General features: G+C 39.8%; 1 long non-coding RNA gene across 1 annotated transcript in view; it reads right to left on the bottom strand.

Moving 5' to 3' along the window:
* The window catches only part of LOC121450849, a 49,540-nt gene that overhangs the window by 25,704 nt on the left and 2,163 nt on the right, over positions 1-21,673 (bottom strand). Inside the window, exons 2-3 of the long non-coding RNA XR_005974642.1 lie at positions 13,719-13,890; positions 503-551 (exon numbers count right to left, since the gene is read on the bottom strand). This is a non-coding gene — a long non-coding RNA (uncharacterized LOC121450849). The remainder of the gene's footprint in view (positions 1-502; positions 552-13,718; positions 13,891-21,673) is intronic.

Here is a 21,673-nt window from a genome sequence, read left to right as displayed (position 1 = left end):
CTTCAAGTGTAAAGACAGCCGTGTTGGACTCTGTGGATAGCATTCTGTAAAGGGATTAATAGTCCCCCCTGGTAATATACATTCATTCTACACTTCTGGTTCTCTAGAGAAACCTGGCATCAAAACAACCTCAGTTCCAAATGAGGAAAATCTGCCAAGGTAACACAGAATGGATGAGCCCCTGTCTTCCTTGCTATCCATTGAGAAATCTATGACAAAATGCCGGGGAAGGTACTACTGAATCTGACTCCACGGTGTGTTGTAGAGAAGAAATGAGAGTGGAATCTGAGAGCAATAGGTGCTGAGGACAATAAATACTGCTGATGGGAGCGGGACTAAGGAGCACATCCAACCTCACGACAGCAACACAATAAAACTCCGGAAGACAGGACAGGTGTCAGAAGACGTGAAGTAGAGTGCTTCTCCAAGAAGAAAACCCATTTTTTTCTCAAGTAAATAGTGCAACAAATTTTAACATATGCCGCTTTTTATATTTACCTACCATTCTTGAACCATTCCCAGTGCGTTGGCATTTGATGTGACTAGACATCCTGAAAAAAAAAATACATGGTGTCATTTATGTCCACAACTCGGGATCATTCTCCTTGAAAAACAACTTCTGTTCTGACAATCAGCTTTGGTTTTTGTCGGTTGGGAGCACATTATCACATTAAAAACCAAAGGTCAGACATCTGTGAAACATTGTGTTAAAAGCCAAGAAGCTGAGGCAGAAAAAATTCTTTCTGCTTCAACTCCATATAAATTGTAGATCAAGCAGCGATCCAGACTGACAATAGCTGTCCGGTCTGAACTGAATTGTGTTCCATTTAACATCTAAAATGTCATACTGCTTGTTGCATGGGGCTTTAATTTTCAACTGCCCAGTCTTGTTCCTGATATTTGTTCCTTCTAAATGTGCTTTCTGACCTTCAGATGATATGATTTTACCCAGGACAAACAAGTGAAATCTTTGTTACATTTGCTACAATCTAACATTACTTAATCATGGTGTCATTTATTTTTAACCTGTATTTCCTTTGTGAATAAACAGTAAAATATAATTATAAATGAATATGTTATCAGATGGCAGGTTATAAACTAATTTTTTATTCTGTACAATAAAATATTTGAATATTGCTATTTTTTAAAAATATATATTTTGCATTAGGGACATAATAGTTCAGGCGGTAAAACATTTTCCATGAAAGCATTAGAACCTGAGTTCAAGTCCAGAGTCCAGGTGTGGTGGCATATGCTTATACTATCAGTGCTGAAGCTTCGCGGGCACGTATAACCCTGGGGCTTTCTGATCAACCTGGAGAGTCTCCTTGAAGAGATCCAGGGCAGTGAGAGATTTTATGAACAATACTGTGGGAAGGTACCAGAGGCTATCTGCTGGCCTTACCATGCATGTGCACACATACCTATGCACACCTGGACAAACACATGAGCCCACATCCATGCTCACACAAACACATCTAACAAAACAAAAAGCAGCCATATTTTCTCAGAGGATGCAAAGATTCACAGCTATGACTAACCATAGAAGTATATACTTCAAGTTTATTCTAGGATGTATAGTTTACAGTGAAAGTCTCTGAGCCTCTTAAGCAGTTTTGAGAGTGCTCTTTTTGGTTGTTTCTATGAATGTGTTTTCACAAGCCACACCTGTTGAACAGAAAGGATGGTCAATTAGTCAGCATCATTATAAATACAAGGATGGGATGCGGAGGCCTCTAGTGTAAAACTCAGCTCTGGGAGCAACTATTTATGCTAACTTGGGAAGTTAGTTTTTTATGTTCTGATTTCCTCAACTACAAAATGGGTTTGATGATGTTTCCTTCAAAAAAAGATTTCTAAGAATTTTATCTCGGGGGCTGGAGAGATGACTCAGTGGTTAAGAGCATTGCCTGCTCTTCCAGAGGTCCTGAGTTCAATTCCTGGCAACCACATGGTGGCTCACAACCATCTGGAATGAGATCTGGTGCCCTCTTTTGACCTGCAGACATACACACAGACAGAATATTGTATACATAATAAATAAATAAATATTTTAAAAAAAGAATTTTATCTCAAGACTAAAAGTATATATTGCAATGCAGAACAATTTTTTTTTTATAGTGAGACAGATGCTTGCTATGTAACACAGGTTAATTCAAACTTATGTTCCTTGGGCCTCAACTTCTTGGGTGTGTCAAGTACAAGTATGTGCCACTACGCTGATGAGACCATTTTTAAAAAATAAGATGGTTATCATGGTATCAAAGTGAATCTCATTACTGCTACAATACCAGATAATTCTCTATATTTCATATGCATATTTCCAGACTGGATAATCTTCAACTGTTTAGTAAGTGAGCTAACCGATCAGAACCAGTGTGCATTGTAATTCTGGAGCAGAACTACAACCAGGCACTGAATAAAAAAATGCTAAAGACTGCCTAAAATGTCCAGAGTACTACAGAGGGATAATGAAGAACTCTTCAGCCAGCAGCATGGAAAAGTCCATTAAGAACAGACAGAGCACACACACATACAGAGAGAGGGAGAAGGAGGAGGACACACAGAGAGAATTGCTATACTTCAAAATCCAGCTGCATACCTTCCTCCCCTCAGAGCTCTAAAATCAGCCTGTTTTTAGGCCTTTTAGGAAGCCTAGCCTCCACTGATGGCATGTTCATTGAACGTGGCTGATAAACCTATTTGCAGGAGCTGCTCCTCTGACAACCACCGTCACGTTCCCCCTCACCTTTGATCCTTGTTCTGTGAATGAGTGGAAAGGGACCTGAGAAATTCTGGCTTCACCTCATTTTCCCACAACTGCATTATGTACTTTGACATATTCATTCCTCCTTTCCCCTGCCTCTCTGTTATTTTCATCCATTGCCCTGGTCTCTCTTCTACTCCCATGTCCTGTGCACATGCATGACTTCATGCTTCTAACATTTAGAAAACACAGATGACAGAAGACCAACCACAATTGTTTCTCGCAGTCTGACATCTTCCTTCAATCTGATGGACTCCAACTGCAGCCTCTCCTGAAAATGGCGTTTCATTTGTCTTTTATGGCTGAAGAAGATGACTGTGTATATATATGCCATATATTTGTTATTCATTGATAGCCACATAGGTGGTGCATTCTACCCCTGAGCTTTATGTCCATTAGACCCCCCACATGCCTTCTTTCTCAATGAGTCAGGTTAAATAGACCTGGTGGAGCACTTAATTTCCTTCCCTCCCCCCTCCTCAGCTACTGTGCCCATTTACCCTCAAAGTTCCACTTTTGGAGATATGCTGTCCTCAAGACTCATCCCTAAAATGGAGTCATTTTGACTGTAACTGCAGCCTGAGGCCAGTCTGCGATTTTCTTCTGCCCAGTCCTAAACTGCAGACTGTGTTCTTGCTGGTCTTTGAACGCACAGAGCTTCCTCTCACAGCCCCCCACCAGAGGCAGGGCCTGTCAGTCCCAGACCTTTGATTTTCAGGGGAGACTTGAACAGCGGCCTGTCAGTGCCACAAACTCCAGAAGACACGTGTCATGCTTCCAGGAAATGCCTCTGACTACTGTCTCTCGGCTGGAGACAACCATCTTTCTAGTTCCGTCCTACTCCCCTTGCCTCTCGAAGGATGCAAGAATGCTTGCTAGTCCCTGTTTTTAATTCCTTTGCAAGTACTCATTGCATAGGCAGACACTCTCCTTAGACCGCACGAGCGTGCTTTTAAGCTTTGGGCTCTAAACAAAACTAAAATCCAAGTGGGAGAAAGTTCCAGTTACTCTTCTATTTTTGAATAAGAAATAGTTTTGTCTGACTTTTCCCTTTGGCTACAAGAAAATCACTCTCCTCAGATTTCCACTCACACCTTATCATAACTGACACAGCCGAACTGGTGAGCCTACATTCCACACAGCAAATTAGATCCCAGAAGTCTCAGGCAAGCTTTTATTTTTGTGGTGATTAGAGGCGAAATAGCTGGCTCTGGCGCCGGGTCTGGGAGGCTAGTTGTTTAGGAAGCTATTCATTTGTGCCTGTCAAATTTCCATCATCCTTGCTGTTTAGAGTGCCGAACTGAACTTTCTTCTTATTCTCTGCTTTCACCTCTTCTGTGAGGAAACCATCCAAACAGGTAACAAACAACAGCATTGGGGCAGGGCTGAGGGAGTTGCTCTTGGCAGAGTATTGGCCAAGCATAGAAGGAGCTCTAGTTTTGACCCCAGAATCATGGAAACCTCAAGAGACAGAAAGTGGTGGGTGCTGGTACTCAGATGGCTTCCTCCTTCTTATCTGGTACTTACAATAGCTTTTTTCCCCACATCAACTAAACTAATCTAGAAAGTTCCTCTACTTGGGGACTCTTTATCTCTAAGGTGATTCTAGATCCTGTGAAGCTGACAGTCAATATAAAACATCACACCACCTGAGCAGAAGTATTTTTCCAGAAGGAAGATAAATCTGATGATGATAAAATCTCATTTCTTTTCCACACAGAAATCTGAGTCTGTGTAGCCTGTTGAGCACCTAACAAAGTTATTAGATTAAAGATTTCGAGGTCAAAGACAAGCTTAGTCAAAATCAATCAGCTTTTACATTTTTAGCTATTTTAATGGCATCATTATTAGATACTATATAAATATTTTTCTCTTCTAAGACACACATTTTTTAAATTAAATGACATGATAGCGGAGATAAGATAGGGCTTGTTTGGCTTTCCCTTCCAGGTTCCAAAGCATCACTGAGAAATGTCAGGGGCAAGAGCTCAGAGGCTTGAAGCAGAAATCATGAAGGAGCAGGGCTTCCTGCTTCCTGGCTCACTCTGTGTCTTGCACTTTGTTCATGCTTACCTAACTTGAGTAGAGACGATACCCGTGGGCTAGACCCTTGCACATCTATCATGAGTCAAGACAATCTCTCACAGAGATGGCTACGGGGCAGACAGAAACCCTCAGCTTTAGTCCTCCCCTTACAGAAACCCTCAGCTTTAGTCCTCCCCTTTCAATGACTCATAGATTCTGAGAGCTGACAATAAAATCTGAGCAGAACATTATCATGTGCGTTATCTTAAAGTCAGGCTCTACTGGAGACAAGCACCTGAGTAGTCCATCTAAACCTAGAATTGACTAAATCTTGTAAAAGGCTACTCTAGCATTGTTACCAGATAGATTATATGGATACATTTTTAACACAGAAAACTAAAGTAAATGTCTCCAAAAATACCAACATGCTTAATATGTGCCTAACACTTAGGCTTTACGGGTAAGGATTAAGGTTCATTGTGGATAGCAAAGGTCTGGAAACATGATGCTTTGTGGCAAAATACTAACTCCGTCTTTGGTAAGAATTGCCTCCCATAGGGCTCATCACTTTGTTCAGGGTTCAAACTCAACATGCCACACAGTTCACAGCATCAAAAAGGGCTTCTCATATTGTCATGTTGAGTCACCATTAATTTATAATTTCTGTGTCTCAAAACCACCTGAGGTTCCAAAAGAGTATTTAGGATCTGCTCCCTTCAGTTTAAAAAAACAAAAACAAAAAACAAACAAAAAAAAAAACAACTGTGATTCCATTTTCAGAGACAAGACAGTGACGGATACCAGTGTACTGCTAACAAATCATCACTTAAGCCCTAGGGTATTTAGTTCCTTTTTAACATGTATTGCTTATCTGGTTATGTAAATGAGCACGTCACATCAATGTGGAGTGATGACATCAATGTGGAGTGATGACATCAATGTGGAGTAGCTTCGTTAATGTAGATTAATCACATCATTGTAGATGGATTATACCAGTATAGAGTGATGTGATCAATGTAGACCACATCGGTGTAGAGTGATAAAATCAATACAGAACAATGACATCAGGGCAGAGTGATTACATCAATATAAAAAGATTACATCCATGTAGGCTGATCCCATCAGTGTAGAGTGAGCACGTTAGTGTGTCTTCAATCCCCCTCAAAAGGAATAAAAGCAGTATTTTTTACCTTACCTAAGAGAGATGTTCAGTTATTAATTAATGAAAACTTGCACAAATACAGAAGAAAACTTTCTATTTCTCAATGTAATATTATTGCTATCAGCAAGGATGTTGTGTTGGTTATATGTCCTCTAGAAATAATTCCAAAGTGAGGGAAAATTATAAGGAGGCAAGGAAAGGTTTCACACTGGACCTCACTGATCTTTTTTTTTTTTTTTTTTTTGGTTTTTTTCGAGACAAGGTTTCTCTGTGGTTTTGGAGCCTGTCCTGGAACTAGCTCTTGTAGACCAGGCTGGTCTCAAACTCACAGAGATCTGCCTGCCTCTGCCTCCCGAGTGCTGGGATTACAGGCATGCACCACCACCGCCTGGCCCCTCACTGATCTTTATTATGTCTGGGAGGAGGTAACTATTGATGTAAACTCAGTATTTATGCAAGAACTTGAAAAACATATAGGCAAAATAGAATTTTAAAACTTTTTAACTCTGGCTGTAACATTCCTTTGGGGAAATTCAGAGAAGGTGGGATGCAGAGGAAATACGAAGGGTAGAGGGAAAGACAGAGAGGGGAAGAGAGAGGGGGGAGAAGAAAGATGGAAGAAGACTCATTATCTTTGCTCCCTTGAGTTGGTGATTTTTTTTAAACTTTGAATGATTATAGAGGCAAGTGAAGTGCCAATCACTAGCTTTTTCAAGCTTTGATAGAATGATGTAATTTTGCACAAATAGCAAAAGAAAGAAAAGATTTTTTATACAAAGTTGGACATTAGAGGAACTAATGCATGACTTGACTTCCATGGCTAGAGGAAAGCTTGTAGCAAATGCTTCTACTGTCTGCTTCAAGTGCTACAGTCCTGTCCCAGAATTTCAGAGGATGCTCCTCACTAGGTTCACTCTGATATTTGGAAGAGAAAATGATAGTGATACATAAAAAAGTCCAGACACTACCAGTTCTTAGAGTTTCGGATGCTGTAAAGGTCAGTGAGATTGTTTCCTTTATCTCCCACTTAAACCATTTCAGCCTGTGCAACTAATGCATCTGAAATTGGGCAGCTAGGTGAAGTGGATGAGAAGCCAGGTGCCAGTCCCTTGGTAATCCATGTGTTCTCTCCCTCACACTCAGTATTGCCTTCTGACCGTGCCAAAGCCAAGGTTAATCTAGCAAAGCCCTAAGGTAATCAAAGGCATCACTGCAAACCCTAGCCTATACCTCTTCCATACCTCTAAGGCTTGAAGATTCCCAAGAGTTTTCTCCTACCTTCCATTCCTTCTGCTCTAATTTTCATTGTGTTTCTGTCAACCTAGAAACCTACAAATGTGACTGATGGCTAAGAACGTTATCACCAAATATAAGACAGCAAAGGCAAGTTTCAATTACATTAGTGCAGGAAATGGCTCCTTAAGTTCTAGTTTGGATTTATTTTCCTTAGGAGAAATACATGCATTTCCCTTTCCCCTTTGTTATTCATTTAGGGACTCTGACATTCATTTTCTGTAGCTCTTTCATGAAATCATAGTATAGTTTAGTAAACAATGTCCCATCATGTATTATTACACTGAAAATTTGAATATGGCTAACATTTCTTTATGTTTTATTCTAGTTAACTACCTGTCCCACTTGCAGAAACAGACCGCACGCTGGCCTTTCGTCCATCTCATTGAGAAGTTGCTAGAGTATGCATTTGTTTCCCAATTCATATGCAGGATCATTTGGGCTCCAGTCTTAAACACAAAATATTTTTGGCTCTCATATTAGTGTTTCATTTCAATGTCCTTCAATAATGCATTTTCCTGTTAAAATAAAATAAATGAGATAATCAAATTGCACTTCCTAAACAAGAAATCCAATTTCTTTCTCCAGGGACAAGAAGAGCATAATGGTAAAGTGAGCTTAAGTGGTAGAGTGTAATCAAGTGTAATCTTAGAATAATCAAGTGTCAGCCCAGCAGAGAGAGAACTTTCAAGATAAGCAGGGAATCTTACTTCCTACGTTGTCTTGCAATGTGATGAATCCTACCAACACTGTGCTGCCTGAAATAAACTAGTCACAGGAAAAAAATACTTCATGGTTCTATTTACATGAGTAGATCAAAAGTGTCAAACTTTTAGAAACAGCATGTGGATTGGCAGTTGCTAGGGGCTGAAGGAATGTGGAAAGAGAAATCTGCTCTTTTGTGCCTATAGCACTTCAGTCACAATAAATGAGACAATTCAAGACAAATGCCATGCAACCATGAACATGGAGTTAACAAAAGCTTAGATGTTTGCTAAGAGTAAGGTTTCATTTTCTGTCTTCTCAATACAACCTAAAGCAGAAGATTGCTGTAAAATATGGCTTCAGTCCATGCAGGTTATGAATCATGAACATATGACAGTCTTCCAAAATGTAACGAGGCAGTATACAGAGGCTGATATGGGAGCACCTTACTAAACAAAGGAGCTCCTATGGGAAATACTTCCAACATTTGTGTCAAAGAAGCAAATAAAATAAACTTCTCCTTTCAACACGTGGAGACCATTGCAGAAAACCACAACCAATCCAAATAAAGGGAAAAAAAGTGATCTTTTAGTGCCCATTTCCAACACAACTACGGCAGTAACTGAAACACAGGGAATATCTCAAAACAGGGGTCAGAGGACTGTAAGAGACAACGGAACAGGATGTCTGCTGTGAGACTGTATCTCTTGGAAATGTCAGAGAAGTTACTCCCATGAATCCACAACAATTTGGCTGTCTAAACAACACCTGAACCGGGACACTACCAGCTAACATGTTAGCATGCAAAAGGGGAAAGTTCATGAGTCCCGAACCTTAGACCAAGAACTACAGGTAACTAAGGAATGTTGAAAGTAAAAAAAAAAAAAAAAAAGAAGAAGAAGAAGAAGAAGAAGAAGAAGAAGAAGAAAAAGAAAAGAAAAAAAATAGTCTATCAAGGTAAGAAGTGCACACAAATTGGTTATCCAACTTCAAATGGTCATTATAACATTATATAGACTAAGCAGGTGTGTGTGTGTGTGTGTGTGTGTGTGTGTGTGTGTGTGTCTGTATGTACACATGTGCGCGTGTGTGCGCACATACACGCTTGTGTAATCAGTTAGAGGATAACAGGCCAGAGGTCATGATTTGGAGAGTGAGCAAGGATTGGAGGGTTACCTGGGAAGAGTTAGAGGGAGAAAAGAGGAAAAAAACTAATATAATTACTGTACATGCTGAGTAGTTTTATGCCAACTTGACACAAACTAAGGTCATTAGAGAGGAGGAAGCCTCAGCTGAGAAAATGTCTCCTTAAGATCAGGCTGTGGGCAAGACTGTAGGGCATTCCTTAGCAATTGAGGTGGAACTGCACAACCTATTGTGACTGTTGCCCCTGGGCTTGGGGTCCTGGCTTCTACAAGAAAATAGGTTGAGCAAGCCATGAGGGTAAGCGGCACCCCTCCAGGGTCTCTGCAGCAGCTCTTGCCTCCAGGCTCCCACCTTGCTTGAGCTCCTGTCCGCACTTCCTCCAGTGATGAACAGTGATGTGGAAGCATAAGTTAGATAAACCCTTCTCCCCTCCCCAGGTTGCTTTGTCATGGTGTTTCAGCATATCAACAGGAACTCTGAGACAACTGAACTTTGATTTCAATTTTTTTTTAAGTAAAGGGAACTTTACTTATCACTGTTAAGGTCCAGAATATGAGAATATTTCAGTTAGGAGAGAGTGGATGGAAAGTTAAGGAGAAGGGAAACCATTTTCTTTTGAATAGGAAGTTCAAGTTGGGAAAAGATGTGGAGTTAAGAGGAGAATAAAATTGAAATGAGAGTCTCTATCCTAATGTATCAATAAACCATTTGCAGGGTTTGGAGACTCAATTCACCAAACTGAATCCTTCATATTAACTTTATCCACATGCTACATCATGATCTCCACAGGACATGCAGTGTGTTGCATGCATTTGTGTAAAATAAACATGGAAAGAACAGCAGCACAAGACGCCACAGGACAGCCAACTCCACAAAGTTGTCTTCTGCCATCCATAGTTCCCTACCTAATACTAATAACACACGTTAGAATAAAAGCTTACGGCGATGGTGGCGCACGCCTTTAATCCCAGCACACGGAAGGCAGAGGCAGGCGGATCTCTGTGAGTTCGAGACCAGCCTGGTCTACAGAGCTAGTTCCAGGACAGGCTCCAAAGCCACAGAGAAACCCTGTCTCGAAAAAAAAAAATAGAATAAAAGCTTAATAAACAATAAGATTTGATTTTAGAAAGTTCAAGTTACATTTGGGAAAAGCATTTGCAAAGCTCTTATATTAATTATATGTCTTCTTATTTGCATTTAAGAACCAGCATGTTGTCATGTGTGTTCATATATTATACTACACACTTGCTAAGGGTAATTCTATAATATTTGTGGTTATAAAATTTGTTTATGATATTAGCTTAAATTATCATTTTGGCTATGCGTTTATATATTTTCTTTTGCTGACCATTTGTTCTCAGTTGCAAAACCGTTTTTCTTGTCATCCTTTGATGCTCTTGATACCTTGTCCTCAGTGAGTTAGGGAAAAGAGGTCACACAGCAATCTTCAACTTTCCCACAGTGGCTTAACTTATTAAGAAAAGCTCAAGTGTAATGGCCCTGGAGGGATCTGCTCTGCCAGTCATCAAGGCAGAGAGTAGCAAGAGTTATGCCAGGAAGCATCCGTTAGACTCAGAACAGAAGTCCCAACAAGGGCACAGACTGCACAAACAGTTGGATGGGCATTAGCCGTGGCGTGTTTGTCCTTGATGCCCTAAGGTAATAGCCACTGAGTAGATTTCCCTCGATGTATAAGTGTATTTTGACAACCAAAGTGTGTGACCATCTGCTCACCGATAAGAGCTCTGCTGTCCTTCGGGTTTGGAAACTCCTTTTCTTCGTACTCACACATTCCTGGCTTTGGGCAGTCAAGGAACCCTGTTATTTCACACCACTTCCATGCCTTGCTTCCCCTCTGTCTGCTCGGAAGCTGTGTTCGAGTTTGTATGTTGTCTCCAGAGCTGTAGCTGTAAGTTTTCCCAGAACCACATTTACGAAGTGCATCAGTATAGTATCGTTTAAGATCTAGCGTGTACACGGGTAGTAAGGGTCAGATATTACAAGCAAAGCCTTTAGAAATAAGAAAGTGTGGTGACAGAATTGACATTTATTGAGGAAAATTCTATATTGTTGTTAAGACAAATTGTAATCTGTTGGCACATAATGTGTTAATCTACTCCATTGCCTTCCTTCATTTCCCTTCCCCTCTTCTCTGCTCCCTTTCTTTACTTTCTTTTTCTTTTCTCCTCCCTTCCTCCTTCTTTTCCTTTCTCTCATGTAGTAACTTCTCAATTCATTTTTAATACACTATTTTCCAATGCTCAGGATTCTCTACAATTACTGCCAATTCTTCATAAAATAAAAATAACATCAGGTGTGGAAATGCCTATAACACCAACAGCAGAGGTACCATGAGCTCAAGTCCAGCTTGGGCTATATAGCAAGTCTATGTTTTGAAAACTTTACCAACCCCCGCTGTAAAATCAATAGCTGAGCATTCAGAAACAAGATGAAATCAATTCACGTCTTTGTGTGACTCCTCTTTAGGCATAATTCCATACTGGAAAGGTTTAACAGACAACCAGAGACCTCTGAGACTGGGAAAGAAGGCCGACAGCCCTGAGGGTGCTGATTTTCCTGGGTTTCCTTCCCACCTCTCAGATAGCACAGGTGCTGAAGTGGCCTAGGGCAATGAACTGCCAGCACAGATGGAAGAAAAAGAAAAACAAAAACAAATCAAAATCAAAACAGCCAATCCTCCCAGCCCAGGAGACACTAGCTTCAGGAACTTCACAGAGGTGTGTGGTCTGCCTCTTTAACAGCTTCTGCCCAGCCGGTCCTCATTCATGCCAGATCGACTCCACACCCTCCTCTGCAGAGGAAGCAAAGCCACAGAGATGCCCTACCCCATGCAGAACTGGAGCTGAAAGAGCCCCATCTGCACCCAGCAGCAGCAAGCAAAGCCTTGTCTCCTGACTTCTACTTGAGGCAGAGGAGACTAAGGTCTAATGCTTGCTTGCCTTTTCAGAAGGTGGCCCTGTGGCCCCACAGATGGCTCCTATTGGGCTAAACAGGAGCCCCAAGAGCAGACAGGATTAGCACTGTGAAAGCGTATGAGAATGAGAATTACACTTCCCGAAAAAAAAAAAAAATTGGAAATCACAGATTACAGTTGGCATCATAGCTGCTGCTAAAATATAAGACTTAGAAAAAAAGTAGTCTAAGAAAGTAATGAAAGTGTAGGAGAAACAATTAAAATTAATATGCTCAAACAAAGAAGGATTTCAACTTAGAAAATGCAATCATCAAATGCCAATAGAGAAATAAATCATATTGAATTTTTCTGAAATATGTAATAATGCTTTAGAAATCATGTAGAAATTCTCTCAAAATCAAAATATAGAAAGTCACAACAAATAAGTAGAAACTATGCAAAATGACTAAATAGCATTTCATATCTAACAGCAAAAATAACTGAAATTATTAGTTTCCTTCTGTAAGATGACATATATCTAAAGCATATAGTTAACACTTTCAGTGTTAAAATTTCTAAATATACTAATTTATGACAGATTTAGCAAAGTAGCTTAAAATATATGATAAAGTATATGTTATTTTTAAGATGTTTACTTTAAGCAAAACAGTCAGGTTAGAAGAAACAGTATGTGAAACCATGGCCTATGATGAGGACAGAGGCTTTTCTCCATCTTGCCTGGTCCCACTTGAATGGGTTCTCTCTACCCACCGGCTCCCCCTCACTAGTTCCTGCACCTGCTTATGAAATAACCACTCTGAGGCTTATTATCAGTTACAATTGTTTGGCCAATGTCTTAGGCTTCTTACCGGCTAGCTCTCACTATTAAATTAACCTATTTCTATTAATCTGTGTACTGCCACGAGGTTATGGCTTTCTGGTTCAGCATGTTACTCCTTCAGCAACTACGTGGCATCTCCTCGACTCTGCCTACTCTCTCAGTCTGTATCTTTGTTTGGACTTCCCACCTAGCTTTACTCTGCTAAGCCACTGGCTAAAACAGTTTTATTCACCAACCAATAAAAACATCACATATACAAAAGGACATCACACATCACTATATACCTTAATAAAAACTGGCCTACTGCCGGGCGATGGTGGCGCACGCCTTTAATCCCAGCACTCGGGAGGCAGAGGTAGGCGGATCTCTGTGAGTTCGAGACCAGCCTGGTCTACAGAGCTAGTTCCAGGACAGGCTCCAAAGCCACAGAGAAACCCTGTCTCGAAAAAAAAAAAAAAAAAAAAAAAAACTGGCCTACTTACCATGTGAATCTAATTAAATTAAAACTGGAACTAAGTCAATCTGGTGCCTACTTAGAGACTTTACCCTACTGATTAGTACCCACGGTACTGGAAGGTATTCTGCATGCTACCAGAGGAGAAAGGCAACCATCAACCCAGCGACAAAGCCTTCAATCTATAGTGACGACCTGCCTGAATGATTCTCTGGAGCAATAGTGGCACAAAGTTGGGAGTAACCAGCCACTACATGATTAGATTTAAGATCTACTCTAGAGATGGAATGTGTGTCCCATACTACCTGGGTGGCAAAGAATCTGAGACTAGACTAGACGAGGCCATGGACCTAGGGGAAAACCGACGACTGTTGTTGAACTAAAGGAACACGCAATGAAATGGCTCCTTACCACATTCTGCTTTACTCACAAATCAGCGTCTTGTTCAACCATCAGCAGAGAAACTTCTTTCCGTAGTAGACGAAAGCAAATACAGAAATCCATAGCCAGTGAGAGACATTGGAATGCTCAGTCCTAAGTGGGATGTCTCCATCAAATCCTTCCCCTCCGGACTCAGGGAGCTCTGCAGAAGAGGAGGTAGAAGTATTATATTGTAAGAGCCAGTGGGGATGGAAGACATCAGGGGATGAGGCCTTCTAGACACAACAGAGCTGACACAAATACGAACTCACAGAAACCCTGGCAGCAGGCAGTGGCCTGCACATGCGCAAGGTAGATGAGGTCCCCAGTACCAAGAGGGGAAGAAGACACAAGCCCACACTCCAAACCCGGAAGCTATCTCCAGTTAACAATCACTTGCAAAGGAAAGATTAGTTTTCTCCAATGTAGTCTCATTGGGTGTGTAAACTACACTTAGGGGCAAGTCCCATGCTAAGCAGTACATGGCTAACACAAAAATGATATTTTGTAATATTTTAAAGGTTATTTTCCCTCATAATGATTAATCCCAGCTATTTTTTTCTATGCAAGTCTCTTATTCCTACATGGTGGTTTCTGGTTTTGTGGTTTTACGAGATTTCTGTTTGTGAAATTGTATTGACTCTGCATCTGTCTGAGTTGTTTATGCTTTTGCCTTGGCTCTTTTCATCTGTCTCTTTTGTCCTATTCTGTTTTGTTTGTTAAATTGGCTGTTTTTAATGAGAGGGAGGAAAAAAGAGTATGAATTTGGATGATTGGGGGGAAGTTGGGGAGGATCTAGGAGGAGTGAGGTGAGAGTAAACCTTCCTTAGAATATATTGTATGAAAAAAACTCTGTTTCCAATAAAAAACACAGAAACAGAATAAATTTCTAAAAAAAATAAGTGGATTGTATTATAATAAATCTTATTATAAATGAATTATTATAATTATTAAAAATGACTCCATAAAAAAGATTGAAAAACTCTAAACATGCATGCCCCATCGTACACGGCTCAGAGTTCAGAAGGTGAAAACTCCAAATTGACTGGAAGCAGAAGAAATCCACAGGTCTTCCTAGGAGCTTCACTTCCAGGCTTCCAACAGTACCAAGCAAGAGAGACTGAGTAGCACTGTGGACCAAGACAGGCTCCAACTCACATGCACAGAACATTCTAGAAAATGAGTCCATTCAAAATATAATGTAGCCTTTGGTTGACAAGAATGTGGTTATGTTTAATAGGGAGGAGGCCGCTGTTCAGGGCAGAGGAAGGGACATAAGAGAGGGTGAGGGGTGATAGTAATTATGATATATTGTATATATGTATGAACTTTCAGGGAGCACATTAATATTGTATAACGTGATTTAACATGACAACAGCAGCTACAGCTACTATTATTATTAAGGATACAAACCCAAAATGGTGATAGCAGAGATGCAGGGCGAACAACTCAATAAAGCCAATGTGCTGAAGAAATAACTCTACAAACAGGTAAAAACTCCAGTTAGAATAACTGGAAAGGGCCTGATCTAACATATATAAAGAGAGTGCAGAGAACAAGACCACAACAGATTGTCTCTAAAGAACAAAAGTGAAGATATATCTATGGATGATCCAGACACTAAAAAATATTAACTTGAAAATGCAAATAATTCCATCCCAACAATCTTGACATTTTAAAGAAATCAATAAAATTCTCTAAGAATTTGATTTCACCAAACTGAAACCATGCTTGATCTGAACAGTATAAATACATTTCCAGATGTTATGAAATATAGCAAAAAGACACTCACAATTACAATGTTCCTAAGTCAATTCTATGCTCATTATTGCTGAGAAGGCATTCTCAGAACTTTATTTGCACAGTGAATAAAAGGTAATCCAAGTTTGAAGAAGAATATTCATAAAGTCAATCATACACTTTGAAAAGAAATGCAAGAACCGTAAGTATCTCCAATATTTGGGAAATAAATGAATCTCAAAGATATACCCTGACCCCTTTCAACTATTAATGCAAATATGCAGCCATTAAAGCAATGTGATAGTAATTAAGATGCTAATTGTTTTAAATGGGCATACTAATAATTTCTACAAGAATAGAAAGTCAGCCGGGCGATGGTGGCGCACGCCTTTAATCCCAGCATTCGGGAGGCAGAGGCGGGCGGATTTCTGTGAGTTCGAGACCAGCCTGGTCTACAGAGCTAGTTCCAGGACAGGCTCCAAAACCACAGAGAAACCCTGTCTCGAAAAGACCAAAAAAAAAAAAAAAAAAAAAAAAGAATAGAAAGTCCAGGATTAGATCCAGGTAGATATTTTCCATTTCATTTTGCACTAAAATGCCAAAGCCACTCGAAGTTGAAGAGCAAATTTTCATCAAATGGTCCTGAACCACTTGAAGAGCAGTTTGTGCAAGGCTGAACCTCAATGCTTACCTTGCGCGCACGAGCACACTCAAAACCTTACTTACTATGTCAGTGCTCTAAGTCCAAGTATAAGAACTGCGAACTTTCTGCTTCTCAACAGGTGAGAAAAATCTTTGTGTCATGCTTGTATTATTACAGTAAAATTAAGTATGTGAACATAAGAATCATAAACTATAACTGTGATATATTGGGCTAAGATCAATTTATCATTTAATTTTCTTGGAGTAATACCATTTGGTAAAATGAAAATGAGCCAGATGTAGTGGCATAAACCTGCAGGGAAGATATCAGGGAAGTCAGAGCGGAAGGATTGCTTGAGCTCAAATTTGTGGTAAGCTTATGCAATACTGTGAGACATAGCTTTAAACACTATGTAAAATTAAAACTACACAGGTAACTAATAATAATACCCAGTAATTCATTATTTTATACTATTCCAGTACATTATCATAATGAGATAACGGACACCAATATTATCACCATGGTTTTTCTTTGAGTTAGAAATTACCTGAAAAACTAGCACAACTGTCCAAACCAAATTGTTTTGGAATACTTAATGATAAACAGAGAAAAAGAAAGGGGTGAATGCTAACAAATGACATTGCATTTTTCTAAACGTTTAAATTAAATGGAACTATTAGCTTGCCCCCATTACTCACTGATTGTTTCTATTACGATTAAATAAAACTTCCCCAGGGGTATTGGGTACCTCTCTAGCAATATTGCAATGCCATAGCGGAGAAAGACGTGGATAAGATAGGCCAGGGGAACTGTGGATGGTCTTGTTCTTTCTGTCTCTCCCAGGACACCTGTTTATGGTCTCTCTTGATGACTGTGGAATGAGGTCAATCAACTTAGCATTTGGCTTGACTATGGAGATTAAGATAGGTCTTTGCAAAGTGATTGTGAGGATCTGTGGGGACAAGGCAGCACAAAATCCCTTTCAAATTAGATGGAAAACAACCAGAACAAATTCAACGTGATAGTAAGTATAACATGCATAATAACACTGACTTTCACTCTCCTGATAGTGTTTTGACTTTTTTCTGCCAGACAACAGAGTAAGAAGCTGCAAGGCTAGACTTATTAGGAAGGATTCAGTGGGTTTGAAAAAAGGATTTGCTTTTGGTAAGTCATTCCTTTCTCACAAGGGCTTGCAATTCAGGTCAGGTGGTCCGTGTCCAAACTGCATAGATGCTGAGCATAGCAAGAGGAGTGATGGACTAAACAAGCTATTGAACAGCGTGGGAGGCAGAATCTATTCCCCTGGAACTAGCAACCCAAGACAAGAATTGCCTTAGGAACTGCAATTTAGATGCTGAACATGAAGGTCCTTTCGAAAACACAATGGACTATCTTGGTTTGGAAATTCCAGAAAACCATAGTTGTGGCTAATGTTACACCCACACCAACTTTCTGAGTAGTGGTTCACGGAAGGATAGTGATATCATTTCTGAGACAAATATTTAGCATTTCGGCAGCTATTTCTTAATTGTGGTTTCAGTGAAACTCCTCAAAATTAGAGTTTTAAGTATATGGTTTAACTTGACAACTGAGAAACAAATGGCAGCAAACGTTGAAAGGGAAATGTTGTGAATCATAGCAAACTGGACAATGATCTAATTCATCTTTTACCTCCCTAAACATCTCCTAAGTTATTATGTAAAAGAATATTATGAAAAAGAATTTCCCCAAGAAATTTAAGCAGTTTTTCATATTCTACTTCCATTTGCACATGACTGCTATAGGGAGCCGACAGGCACAGAAACCAAAGTGTTAACACTTTATGCTACTACTCGGCGTCAAAAGTGTCAGAAACTTTTGAGAAGTACCTTTTATGGGTGTTCCAAAAGAAAATCTTCTCCTAATTATTAAAAGAAACATTCTTATCCTTATTCTCCTTAATAAGTGACAAAATTAAATTCTCGATTAAGTAATTTTATTCAAGGTCATCGATGTACTAGGTGGTTGAACTCAGAACAAATTTGAATTCCTTTTATTCCAGAGTGTGTGCTTTGCATTGCCATGAATTGTGCGTCAAGCAAGCTAATTGAAGTCCTCTGTAATAGGGAAAATACAGTCTCTGATGAGATATGCCTCTCTTAGCTAATATTGGGCTTTGAGGATGGGACATACATAGGGCATGTTAGGATCTGAAGTGTTGTTGGCCATTTGGATGTTAAGATTAGAGCATATTTTAAAAATCTATGTGTATGATGACATCCATTCTTTGTCTGAAATTATCAATACGTATTTTATAAAAATTTAAATATTGTTGGGCGGTGTAGGCACACGCCTTTAATCCCAGCACTCGGGAGGCAGAGGTAGGCGGATCTCTGTGAGTTCGAGACCAGCCTGGTCTATAAGAGCTAGTGCCAGGACAGGCTCCAAAGCCACAGAGAAACCCTGTCTCGAAAAAACAAAAAAAAAACAAAAAAAAAAAAAAAGAAAAAAAATTTAAATATTAAGAAGAGACATAGTTCCTCATATAGTTACCATGTCTGGTGCTTTCTACTCTTCTGTACATATTCATATTTTAATATGTCACTTTTTCATATGACCAATGCATTTTACATTCCTTATACAGTGTGGATCTGAAAAACCACTTCCACTTCCACACGAGAAATGCCTTTCATTAACCATCATTTTGAAGGCAGTTTGCTGCTTATAGAACTCAAGGCTGGCTTGCCTATTCTAACAGGACTTTACGGTTGTCCCACTGCCTTTTCATTGCACTATAGCTAAGAAAAATTCCAAGTACTCATTATCTTTGTTTCTCTACATGTAACATTCTTCCTTCTTTGGTTGCTTGCCTAGGCATTTTCTTTTTATTAATGGTCTTGGATAAACTGAAGTAATTATGACATGCAATGGCAGTTTTATTCATGTTTCTTGTGTTTGGGCAGTAATTCTCAACCTACAGGGGGTCAAATGACCCTTTCACAGGGGTTGCCTAAGTCCATTGGAAAACACAGATAATAACATTATGATTCATAAAAGTAGCAAAATTGTTATGAAATAGCAACAAAAATAATCTTCTTGTTGGGGGTCACCACAGCATGAGGAACGGTATTAAAGGGTCACAGCATTAGAAAGGTTGAGAACCACTGTATTAGGAGCTTTGGACGTGTTTGGATTTATAATAAAATTTCAATATGGGGTTTTTTGATAGTACTCATTTGTTTGCTTTTTCCCTTATTCAGGAACTGTATTTACAAGTAAATCAAGTTGTAAGAACTCGTGTCTCAGCTGACTGTTTTGCCTGTGTTATTTTTTTTAATAAGATACTCAGCAGCTCATTTTGGCTGGTTTGTTTTAAATTTTATTGATTTAATTTTCATGTTTACTCTGTCATTGAGACCATCTAATTTCACATAGTACAATGCAGTGCGTCCATCTCCACAAGGCTGCCTGGCCTTTATTTTTTCCACATCTCTAAATAATGACTTTGTGGATATTTGTTTATAGCATAAAAATGGCTTTTTGTATATGTTGTTCAATGTTCACCATAACCTAATTTTAGAACTTTTTAAAAATTAATCCCCCATTTAAAAGAAACTCTTTTTTTCCTTTCCAGTTCCTCTCATTAATTGTCTGTTCCCCACTTCCGGTCCCCTCTCCCACCCCTTGGTCAAGTATTAATCTACTTTCAAAGATTTACCTTGCTTGGATACCTCATGTAAAAGAAATAAGAAAATCTGCAGAGGTTTTCTGATACCTGGATACCTGGTTCCTTTCACTCCATCGTTTCCAAGGCCTTTGCTAGTTTACCATACGAGGGCCCCAGTCCTTGTTATTACCAATTTATATTACCTGGGTGATATGAGCATCTCTTCATTCCCTCTATCAGGGTGCTTTTGTTCTACTTTCGGTTCTTACAGACTTTTGTGTATTGTAGGCATGTTGGGTTTATATCTTGATTTCTTTTGTAGTTATGCTTGGGAAATTCTGGCTCATTCCATAATCCTATGTTTTAGCACTCTGAGGAAAGGCTTCATTGTTTTCAAAAGCACGTGCCATTCTGCCTTCCCAACAGCAACGCGAACGTTCCTCCTCCTCCACATTTGTGCCACACCTTGCTTTCTGTACACTCTGCTCATCCTTTTGGAACATAAAGATAGGTTTTCTCACAAGCAAAGTGAGATTTACTTGCTTTTCTACTGTCCTAACATCCATTTCATTTCTCATCCTATTTTTTTCTAGCCATGAATTTTCTTCTAGTCATGCCTGGTAATAATTAAGTCAAGCTCAGATATTATAAAGGGAACAGAGTAACTTGCTTCATAGTCAATGTTGCAGTTTAGTTGGTCACGTTCTTTTAATCTGCTAGATAACACTACAGCAGTGCTCAGTCCAGTGTTAATTATCACTGCCCCTCGAGGGCAACACTTCTTAGGGGTCTATCATCTTACCATAGATCATGCATTTTTCCATCCCGATTTGTGAAAACGGTAACTGATAGCGACTGCTTCATCTCCAAGCACCTTTATCAACACCTTAGGAAAAATCCTGTTGCTCAGGATTTTTGAAGATTTCAAGAATTCTGCTGGCTCTAGGTTCTCAGGGGGAAGCTTTCTCCTTCTGTACTGTTATTTCAGCTGTATCTGGTCAACACAGGAGAACCTGCTGGTTCGGCTGGGGTCTGGATAACATGTTTCAAAGCACAATATTTTGGACTCTTAGAATTTACATATAAGACCAATATTCTTCAGCGTCCTGGAGGACAGCCACACTTCCTTTCTTTGGACGTAATAAGTTTAAAAAAGAAAACGTTTAAGTCGGGACCACTAGGGGAGCACCCACCCACTGAGACAGTGGAGCTGATCTATTGGGAGCTCACCAAGGCCAGCTGAACTGTGACGGAAAAAGCATGGGATAAAACTGGACTCTCCGAGCATGGCGAACAATGAGGGCTGATGAGAAGCCAAGGACAATGGCACGGGGTTTTGAACCTACGTAATGTGCTGGCTTTGTGGGAGCCTAGCCAGTTTGGATGTTCACCTTCCTAGAAATGCACGGAGGGGGGAGGACCTAGGACTTACCACAGGGCAGGGAAATCTGACTGCTCTTTGGGCTGGAGAGGGAGGGGGAGAGGAGTGGGGGAGGGGGAGAAGGGTGGGAGGAGGGGGAGGGAAATGGGAGGCTGGGAGGAAATGTTTTTTTTTTTCTTTTCTCAATAAAAAAAAAGTTAAAAAAAAACACAAACAGCTTTTGAAGAGAGGGAAGCATGTTGAAAAATCTAATGTCTATTCATTAAAGTACGCCTAAGTGTTAAATATAGCTATTAAGTCTACTTGAAAGCAGTAAAACTTAATATTTTTCTTAAAACTTAATTAATAAAAAAAAAAGAAAAGAAAACGTTTAAAAAAAAAAATCCTCTTCTCTCTGCAGCCACTGCCAGAACTGACACTCGTCGGCAGTACTGCCTATCGCGCAGGCGCAGAACCTGCAGCCCGCCCACAGGCTTCAGTCACATCTGCGTGTGCGTCAAGGGCGGGTCCGGAGTCGGCCTATGGCCAATGAA

Source organism: Microtus oregoni, unplaced genomic scaffold, assembly GCF_018167655.1.
Source record: "Microtus oregoni isolate MIOR12 unplaced genomic scaffold, Mior012 000007F_ref0000211, whole genome shotgun sequence".
Taxonomy (NCBI): domain Eukaryota; kingdom Metazoa; phylum Chordata; class Mammalia; order Rodentia; family Cricetidae; genus Microtus; species Microtus oregoni.
The sequence above is the reverse complement of the archived record's forward strand: the minus strand, read 5'-3'. Positions and strand labels throughout refer to the sequence as shown.